This window comes from Alligator mississippiensis, chromosome 3 (assembly GCF_030867095.1).
Source record: "Alligator mississippiensis isolate rAllMis1 chromosome 3, rAllMis1, whole genome shotgun sequence".
In the NCBI taxonomy this organism is placed as follows: Eukaryota; Metazoa; Chordata; order Crocodylia; family Alligatoridae; genus Alligator; species Alligator mississippiensis.
In genome coordinates, this window is record NC_081826.1 from 78,834,063 (window position 1) to 78,845,009 (window position 10,947).

The 10,947-nt window shown below is 42.3% G+C and overlaps 1 protein-coding gene across 1 annotated transcript in view; it reads right to left on the reverse strand.

Annotated features, from left to right (window-relative positions):
* MAPRE2 (microtubule associated protein RP/EB family member 2) overlaps positions 1-10,410 on the reverse strand; it is a 147,328-nt gene extending 136,918 nt beyond the window's left edge. Inside the window, exon 1 of the mRNA XM_014606859.3 lies at positions 10,319-10,410. The gene's annotated coding sequence lies outside the window, so the exon portion shown is untranslated. The remainder of the gene's footprint in view (positions 1-10,318) is intronic.
* Between the last annotated feature and the right edge of the window lie 537 nt (positions 10,411-10,947).

Sequence of the window (10,947 nt, forward strand, 5' to 3'; positions counted from 1 at the left end):
TGCTATGACGGGGGAGAGCAAGGGTCTAAAATTTCAAAGATGGATTGATAGCTAGAACTATGTACACATTGCCAACCATGAAAAAACTTGTTTCAGTACCTAAAGCAGATAAGAATATAGTAGACAGCTGTCTCCATTGTTCTGTAGAATAGTACAAGTTATTGTTTCTTTACTATAGCTTTAAAAATTTAACATGGACTTCGAGCAAGCTTCTTCCTCATCATTTCATCCATGACTGATAATGCTGTTCAACTTTTGTAAAATTGGTGTATAAACTTACTTTTAGTTGCTGTTGGTCCCCTGTGACAGTTGGTATTTTACTGTATACAGAAAGAATCAGGGAAGTGGAAGGTTGTAGGAGACAGGAAAAGGCAGTAGTCAAAACTAATATACTAATATATTTTGCTTGAGGGGGTAAATTCATGCACTAATATGTTTTATGATATTAGGAGAAGATTTAAATCAAGACCACAGCCCAGTACTTCAAATGCCAGGAGAGATTCCAGAAAAAAAAAAAAGTTTTAAAGAATAAACATTTCAGCTGCTTTAAGCCATATTCTTGTCTTAAAATATGAAACAAATAAGGCATCATTTGAGCCTCTTACAACCCTGAGTCTAGGGTCACATTTAAAAGAGAAACTGTTGCTAGCATTGTCTGTCAGGAGTGGTGACATTTTTATATTGGTAATAAACCTAGTGTAGATACAGTTGTACCAACCAAAAAAAACAAACAAACCCCAAAACTTCTCTCTTACTAATGTTGCTTATTTGCTTCAGGGAACAGTTAGCTTCATGGTAAAGGCATTTTTTCTGTTGACAGAATGATAGAAGCAGCACATATTCTAAAGGAGGACTGCCCTATACCAGCAAGTCCCCTCTATTAGAGACTGACTAAATGCACTACAGTAAAAGCTAGCAATCTAGCATACACTGTATTGAAATGAAATTGGTTTTGCTGGACAGTCCATGCAGAATCTAAAACTACTTGAGTGAACAGGCCAGTACCATAAGAGTTTTGAATTATTATCAGACCATGCTTTCCATTACAGACTGGAATTTCAGTGTTTCTATGATGTGTAGAATTAGCCTAGTGTTGACATTCTCTAGTGCCACCTGGAAGATCTAGATTAAAATTTCTATTCCCAGGTTTTTTTGCTCCATGGGCAAATAGGACCTGGTGTTACTGATACAGCAGTAGCATGCTTAGCCCCGGAATTAAGCAAAGTGACTTTGGCTAGGGCACTGGTTCTTGACTTTTTTAGAATCAAAGCACTGTAACTTTTGTGAATTAAGCAGCACCCCATTTTATTATTACAGGGTTTACCTCCTTGCAGAGGGAACAGGCAGTAGGGACAGAAGAACAGCTAGGCAGGGAGAGCCTGAGGCCTTATCTGCTTACTTCCTCAAACTTGAAGCCTGAGCCTGTGTTTTGATCATTGGCATTAATAATCAGAAATAGTCAACCTTGCCAAGATTCCCCAGGAGGCAATGGATCAAGTTTGGATTCAAAACCTAACAATCAGGGTTCTCCTATTGGCATATATTTCATCCTTTAATCTCTGATCTTCAAAGCTAATTTTGGATCCACTGCAGAGTGATTGATCTGTAGTTTTTTTTCCTCCTGAGACTTGTTACTTGGCCTTCAATGAAGCCTAAACATCATCTTCATGATGCAACTTATTTAATATTCATGCAAGTCTTAAGGTCTTATACCTTTAAACTTGCTACTCTCTATAATGAATACGACCCAGGAGGATTGTTGTTGACAAGGAAGCAAGCTGGAGGTTAGAAGGATCTTTTGACCTAGAGGATGCTATGTTGGATGAGGGAAATATCTGAATTCCTTTCTTAAAATGACTTTAAGAAGCTACCAAAATTCATATCAGCCAAGACTTTTTTTTTTTTTTTTTTTGGCAAGTAAATCAGTCTTTGATTTAAAAGGCTAAGTGATAAATCTGAAATAACTCAAATGCTTAACTAAAGTAGACCATTAAAATACTTATGGTTTTCATCAGTGTCTTGTATATCTTGTATGTTTAAAAATACTTAATATCATTTAGCTTTAATATAGTCATCCAGACTTTAATCTGTTGATGTGGAATGCAGCCACTAGTAGTAAGACATTTTACACTGGCCATTAAGCAGGCAAGAGAGATTACAATGCATATGATGCTATATAAAGTACTGAATGCCAAGACAAGTTATCTTATTCTAGTGGTTCAGTCTTAGTTGTTTCAGCATTAAACCTGATAAGTAGCTGTTAATAAACATCAGCTATATGTTTGATCTAATACGCATGTCGCCTGGCATATATACTCCTGTGAATATGAATGCTAGGTAGGTACACCATTGCACAATATTTCCAAAGCATTTAAAAAGCAAAGGAAGCTGTGGATATGTTACATGCAATTAACACGGTCAAATCTTTGCCATGGAACAATATTTATATTTCAACATCCTGCTTCAGTATTGCCATCTTGTTAACTGGTGTTACCTGTGACAATTCACACTGGAAATCTACACAATTTTCCATATCAACATTTGCTTTGGTCCAAAAATGTTAATTTTTTTCCTTGTTATAAATGGTGATACAATACATTACACCTTAGTTTAAAATACCTCCTGCTGGTTTTGCACTAACAGTGCAACCTAAGACCTCCTTGTAAGAGATCTAAGACTAGTTTCAAATATCTACCTAAATAAAGCACCAAGAGCCAGTATATTCATGGTATCACCGTATGAAATGGAACAGAAATACACAAAAAAAAGTTTCTATGCAAAGCAATGAAAAACATACACATTAACAGGTATAACCTAACTGTTAGATCAAAGATCTCATCAACATAAAGTAAGGTAGGATTTGGCTCACGAGGGTGCCAGATAATCCAAGATTGAGACTTTTTTTTGCATAAGGAATGGCATAAAGGCAAGGAGAGAAGAGCATGAAAAGATGCAAAGGGCTGAGTCAAAAAGCCCTGTTCAGGGTAAGAAAAACAAGATGGTTGAGTTGAAGGAAATAAGAGCAGAAGCAGGATTTTTTTTCCACCTAGATACAGAAGCTAAGGAGGGGCAGAATTACCCTTGTTTTACAGATGGAGAAATTGAGGCATAGTGATACATGACAGTATGTTTCTTAGCAAAACAGAGGAACTTGGAGGCACAACCAGGAACGGAACCCAAATGTTCTGACTTTCAATCAGTGCTTTAGCCATAAGACCATCAGTCTTCTCAAATAAGTTGAAATTCAAATTATGAGAAGTGGGCATGTCTACATGAGACTCTACACTGCTGTAGTAACGAGCTATGCAACATAACTTGTCATTATGGTGATGTAGTGTGAGTGTATACTAAATGCGATGCTGCTGCTACTGCACAGTAGCTCATTGCTAATGCATAGTAGGGTCAGAAATGACCTGTGCACCACCAGGACTGAAAAATATTGGCAGGTACTACACAGTCCTTTAGTACTTGCTAAAGCTAGTATGAAAAGACTGTACAGTACAAATTGTGCAGTGGGGGGCATGTGTAGATGTGCCCACTGGCTACTAAATCAGTAATGTTCTATGTAAGACTCGGTGGAAGAAAAAGTAGCCCTACAAGGCATTGGTTATGCTCAGCCATTTTTATTTGGTATTGTATATGGGGAATTAGAAGACATAATTTTTCCACAACCAATAAAAACACCTACCCTAACCACCTTCTCTCCATAGGCAAACTCAAGAACAAGAAACAAACATCTGACTGGACACTCTTCAAAAAATGAAACTACATCTTGGACTACATCAACTGCTTCTGAAAGAATCAGCAGTGAAGTGTTCAACAAATACAGCGACTACAAAAACCTCTCCTTCTTTTAAGTTACATAGTCCCCAAGATCCAAACACTTATCAAATCAACAGACAAAGGAGGATCCCATAGTAATCCTAGAGACTGAGGATTACATCAACAAAGCTAACAAACAACTCCTTTGCACCATCTGCTATAAGGGACTCTAACCACTATTCACCTTGAAACTCAAAGACAAAAATCAAATCCTTTCCTTGGAAACTCCAAGAAAAACTGCACAAGCTAATGCTCCACTTCTCCACCACAGGAACATTTTACATGTTCCAGAACACAAAAATAAGGAAATACTGGCAGACCCATCATAGCCAACAACCATAGTTGTTCAGTGAAGGTACTATCAGCATTCTCAGGAACCACCCTTAAACCAATAAGTTTTCTACAAGATGCAACAGACTCCTTCAACAAGATTCATACCATAAGCCATCTCCTTGAAAATGCCACCCTTGCCACCACAGATGACATGCATATACAAACATCTGCCACTCTGAAGGCATTACCTAGAATATCATCTTCAAAAGAAAACTCTTTGCTGATCAGACACATCAGAGGAAATTGGCTTGGCTGAAACAACAAATGCAAAACCTTCAAGAAAACCACTGGGATTGACAGCCGTCCCCAGCCAAACTTTCAGAGTCCATGGAACCTATGGGTATTTATCACACCATATAATCTACCAGATCCAGTTCACCAAATGCGGTCTTGAAAACAATGTGGAAACAAAGCAACCATTACACTTCGGAATAAAATGGTGGGAGAACACTCTTCACAAAACAACCTCTAACATCAATTGCTAACTTCACAGTCTTGTCCTCTAAGTAAACCTACACAATACCTTCAGAAGATCAGAAACTCATAACTTTGAGTTTCTGAAAAATGAGGACTTGAGATGTTGGTGTCACGGCTAATTATAGCATGCTCCTCATCTCTTCCTTTATTCGTAAACTTTTCTTTGCTCCTCAGGTGACTGACCATGTAGGTTTTTTGAATGAGAAGCAAAGTCTGTAGTCCCTCACAAAAAGTCCTGTTCCTTAACACTGATTAAAGATAATGCAGTAAGATTTAACCTTGAAAGAACAAGTACCAGAGGGTTATTGCCAAAGTGTTAAAAAACAAAACAAACAACCCCCCCCCCAACATTCAGCATTAGAAATGGTGGGGCAGCTGGTTAGAATAGTCTGCCAAACTATGTCAAATTAACTCATGGCACACCCCATGAAGTGAAGTCATAGAAAAAACTTATTTTTCCCTGCCTTGAAAGACACCAGAAGTGTGCGGGTATGTTATAAACAGGTACCTTGCCATTGTGAGCCAAACCCCAGAAGGTGCTAACTTCCTCCACACCCTGTAATGCTGAACTCCCATTACCCTTGCAAGATCATGGCTTTTCTGCTTACAAATTAAGCCTAGGTTTTCAAGAGTGCCCAACTAACAGCAGTTTAAAACAGACCTGGCTTTCAGAAATTGCTGAATATTCTGCTTCTGGAATTAAAGGCCCTAACAAGGTACCTCATTTGAGCTTCCAAAACCAAGGGTCACTTCTGAAGTCTGACAAAAGACTGAAGAGTACCCTCAATCAGATTGATGGTGCATGGCCTTAGGGAGGTGCAGAACAGGTTAGTCTCTCACACTCTTTGAATGAGGTTCACCCCACTAATCCTATTGCGTGTGTACAGACATGGGTGAGGTTAAATCCAAGAGTCTATTGTACAAGATGGGGGAAAACAAAAGAGGATAAGCAAGAAGTTTGGGAAAGTTAATTGCAATTCAACTCATGACAGAGGGACTGGACAAATGTATACACCAGTATTTCAGGCATTTCAAAAGGGGCAGGGGAGCATGCAGTAGCTGTTAGGTTCTAACTGTTACATCTGCACAATCCTATAGCAATACAAGTGAGCTAAATTGCTCTTACTTTGACCCTGAATGAAGCTGGGTTTAAGTTGGAGCCATTCTGCTTCACTTGCATCCTGTACAGATGTAACAGTTGCATTGTAACAGCCTGTATGGCTTTGATACTGACACAATTGTTACATCTGCCTATATCCTAACCTGTTCTCTAACCCAGTGGTTTCCAAACTGACAGATTGTGCACCACCAACTGAAAATGAGCCCCTGCCCCACCAGCCCTGCACTCCCAACCTGCAACCCACTGCGCTCTCGCTCACACACACACACACACACACACACACACCAGCCAGCAGCTGCTGGGCTGTTGATCTCCCGACAGCCAGTCAGCTTCTCCCGCTGCCCTCAGCTCCAAGGAAAAGCAGAAGCGAAGCAAAAACCCAGGCATTTGCTTGCATTTTTTAAAACCTGCCCAGAAAGAGGACAAGGGGCCAAAGAAATAAAAAAAGAGGACATATACGGGAAAAACCTGGATGTATGGCAATCCTACATACCACTGACAGTTTGTCTACATAGCACTGGTGGTACATGTTCCACAGATTGGGAACTCCTGTTCTAACGTGTTCTGAAGTGTGAGAAGTGGTTACAATATTTATTCAGTTATTTGTAAATGATTCTCTAGAAGTGTATATGAAAAAAAGTACTGAATGGTTCTAGTACTAGGGAAGCATGCTAAAGCAGATAGCCTTTTCTTCCATGTTCTGTTATCTAAAGCTAGCAGTTCTGCCATTCTACAGTACTCAACAAGAGAAATCCAAAGTTGGTGACCAAGGCCTTACCTTGGTCTGAACTCACAGGTGGATCCAATGAGAGTGCAGTGGCACAGTTGCAGCCCCCTTTGATTCCTGTTCCACCCAAAGCTTAAGACCACCTACCTAGAAGAGGCAGCAGCATTTCTATTCAGGCAGTGCTGAGAGAGTCATTTGACTTCATGACTCATGGTCAACTCTCAGATTTTTGCTAATCTCTCTCCATTCCGCAGGTATTAACAACCTTCTTTCCTTTTAAGTGGTCTTGATGTTCCACCATTCAAACTATCATTTCTTCTGCAATTCTGCTGTCTGTTAGCCATTCCTGGTTATATCTCTGTCATTTCATAGCCTTGCAGACTGTTTTTAGCTTTAGTTAAAAACCTTAAATCTGGTGTCGTAGTAACAACCCAGATGTAGAAATAACTGACAGTGAATTACCGGAGGCACTGTTAAGATGCTCAAGAAGGCTAGATTTTGTTTTATGAATCTGAATAAGAGATGTATATTTAACTGAAGACTACAGGATTAATGACACAATATCTTTTCACTATTTTGACTATTTTTCACCTACTCTTGTTTTATTTTTCTTTCAAACTTTATATCTCATCTAGCAAATTAGTGCACATGCCAACAGTTACCTGTACATTTATTTTTGCTTTGATCTGAAATTGAATAATATAGTAGTCGTTCCCTAGCATTAGTAAAGCATCTGGTTTCTCTTTAACTGGAAAAAAGATGTGTTGTGTTATGTGATGATGTGCCCCTTTTCAAAATCCTTAATCCCCCCCATGTCTGAACTCAAACCCCTTCATTCACCTTCCTATATCACCTGTGGAGTAAAATGTATTCATCTAAAAAAAATTCTGAACACACCTATTGCTTTAACAAATAAATGATATTTTTAAAACAACCAAAGTATTTCTCCAAAGATAAACATCACATTAGCTGTGCATGATGCTGCTCTTTAGCAGAAGTAATGCTAATTGTTTATTTTAAATCTGTTTTTTGCGACTCCATTATAGAAATAACCTTTTTTCCCTTTTGATTTGTCTTTTCTAAAAGTTTGGCAGAATACACAATCACTGCAGCATAATACAGAATCTATTCTCTGATTTCTTAAAAAGTTGTAAGATTATGAAAAACTCTGTTGCCTTCTGTTTATTTACTCCACAGTAGATGCACCTACATGTGCACTTTACTGCACAGTAGACTGATTTGCTGCACAATAAAGTGTCACCATCTACACGTGCGCAGCAATTAGGCCTACGCAGACTAATTTACCGCACCATTGAATAGTCATGTCAGACACAATACTATCCCACAGCAGGGTAAATTGCGGCACTTAAAAACACATATGTACACAGTGACATCCAGATTAGTTTACTCCAAATGAAATTGTGCCAGTTTATTCAATCACATAATTGCATATGTAGACATGCCCAATGGAGAAAGACAGATGAAAGGAAATATCTGTTTGAATAAAGTGTCTTAAACCTTTTTATTTTCACCATTCACCATAGAAACAATGAGGGCCTTTTCCTGAATGATTAAGTTGGTGAATGAAATAAATTATCAGTGGTAGAATACTAACAAATGTGAAAAGCAATTTTACAAACTATCACATACTCTGTGGTATTATGGATCGTGCACACATTTTAATACCCCGGTTGTTATTTCTCTACTTTTCAATGCAGTAGCTGCTATACCTTTCAGTGAATGCAGCCTGCTGATTCATCAGGCAGGCTCACTTATGTGCTTTCATTACAATGCGATTTCCTCACACTTGATCTTTCCTATTACTCAGCATTTTGAATGAAAACTCCTTTCACACCTATCTTACAAGAAGTACAGAAGTCTGCATTGGACAGTTATTATACAGTGAATAGGCAATATCCAAATGGGTTACACTGCATAATTTAAATTAATGCAGAAGTGAATGTGTGTACTCTATTGATATACAAATGTGAAAACATTTGAGGTGCTGTGAGGGGCTAATAACAGAATCCCCTGAGGATGGCAATCTTCTCTTAAATGCTTATCTAAGTTTCCATGCACGCTTAAACTTAGCTCGTTTCTAATATAACTATTCACTACCTACATGTCAAGAACTGCTAGGTTAATTAAGTAGCATAGAGCAGCAGAGAGGGTAGTGAATTGAGAGTTAAGAGATCTTCGTTAATTCCTGGCTCTGACATTGACCTGCTGCATGTCACTGGGATCATTTTCTTCTCTACTATTAGTTTCTCTGTGTAAAATGAGAGCAACACTTAGCTTTTTTCATGAAGTATTTGCAAATCAACAGATGAAGTGTCAGGACACTAACTAGGCAGCATTTTTGCTACCATATGCTTCTTGGAACAGGTCCAGCCAAGCTGGGCATCTGCATCCCATCTCCAGTAGCGCTCACAACATTACTACCCACTTACCTGTGCCAATTGTCAGGGAAAGCTGAGTAGGTTTCCCAAAACATTCTGGTACACAAGCACATAAGAACTGTGATTTACTGGGTCAGACCACAGAGCCATCCTGCCCTGCATCCTTGTGAGGATGCTGAAAGGGAGAGTGAACTGGGTATAAGCAAGTCTTTTTTCCCCCTACCGTTTTTCTCTCACTTGCAGCCTCCAGCTTTGAAGGTCATTTGGAGGCTGTACCCCTAAGTAGGCTGCACCCTTAACTCCCATGCCCAATAACTACCTATGCCCTTTTCCTCCAATCACTTTTTGAATTTGGCTAAACTGTCAGCTTCTACAACATCTGGTGGCAGCGAGTCCCACACTTTAATTACACGCTGTAACACAACTTCCTTTGGTTAGTTTTAAACTTTCTACCTACTATTTTCAGTTTGTGACCCTTAGTTCCTGGATTGTGTGAGGGAGTAAATATCATAAATCCACATCTACTTTCTCTTTGCCAGTTAGTATTTTGTAAGCCCTCATCATGTCCTCACTCAAGTCTCTCCCGAGGCCTAGCTTCTTTGGTCTCTCCTCATATGGAAGCCCCTCCACATATACAGACAAGGTATAGACAAGACAAAAACTACTCTGGAGGAGCCCTCACGTGGTGGTGACGTTCATGAACATGCTGCAGTCGAGTAACAATTTTTGGGGACCGTGAGGGCAGCACTAGGGCGCTTTAGCATGGTCAGCAAGCAGCTCAGCAGAGCTAGTGACAGTTGTCTCTAGTTCTCTTATGCAAGCACAAATGATAGCCCTGCAGCTCATTTCCAGCTAAAAGTGCTGGTAGAAAAGCATCAAAAAAACCCCAACCCTCTATGCTGAGTGGCTCCAATACCCAGGTGGCAGATACTCCGGCCAGCCCGTGCCACCCCAAGGCACATCTGCCCCTTCTTTCGAAGTGCGCTATGCCGTGGGCCTCTGTGCCAGCTGTCTTATTTCAGGCCTGGCACTCGCTCTGGGGAGAGGTGCCAGAAGCCGCGGGGGGAGAGGGGGAAGCGCCAGTGGCCTTTCACTTAGCGCTAACTGCCCTGACTATTTTCCAGCAGGGGCAGATTTCCTTGGGGGGTGGTCAGCAGAGCCAGACCCCCCGCAGCAGCCGCGGCCGCGATCGCCCCTGGGGCCGGGACGGAGCAGGGGTGGGCAGGAGCCGGGATGTCGCCGCCGCCGCCCCCAGCGCCCGCGCCACAAAGCCTGCCCCCGCCCCGCGCAGGGAGCGGCTTGAACCTTCCCGCGGGCAGGCCCGCGCCGTGCCAGCGTGGCAGCCCCCGGGCGGCGGAGGGCGAACTGCGCCTGGGGTTCAGCAAGGGGCCGCCGCAACTTCGGGGCTGTACCGCTTTAAATGCACTTGACGCGACTCACCTGCCCTGCCCGGCACGGCCCAGCACGACCCGCCCTGGCCCGACGCGCCCGCTCTCGCCGCGCGGCTCTGACAGCTGCGGGGCTTTGTTGTCCCCACCCCCCGCCGCCCGCCCCGCCCCGCCACGCGCCAGCCAACCCGGCCGGCCCTGCCTGCGGCTCCGGGGATGGGCTGTCCTGCACCGGCGGGCGGGGGAGGGTGGGGTGGCTCCCCCTTCCCTCCGCAAGTGCGCGAGGAAAAGCTTTGTCATAGCTGCGGGCACCCAGCCGGCCCTTATCTGCTCCGCCCTTCTGCGCGGGGCAGCCCGCTCTCCCCTCTCGCTGCACCTCCCCTCGCGGCCCCCTTGCCTCCTCAGGGCGTCCCCTGACCCCCGGCTAAGGAAGGCAAAGAGGTGCCTCCAAGTCTCTCTCTTCTGCTCTTGCTGGGAGCGTGTGGGGGAGAGCGTCTCTCCAGCTACGATTTTTAAAGCATCCCCATCTCCATGGTATCGAGGTACTGTTTATGCCACCCTGTGCTTGCAGGTGTGGATCAGGCCTCGCTATTTCCCAGCCCCCCCCCTGGACTCTCACACCTCCCACCAACCCTGACGCAAGCTTTTCTATGCATTTTAGCAGAGCAAAGGGTAGGCAAA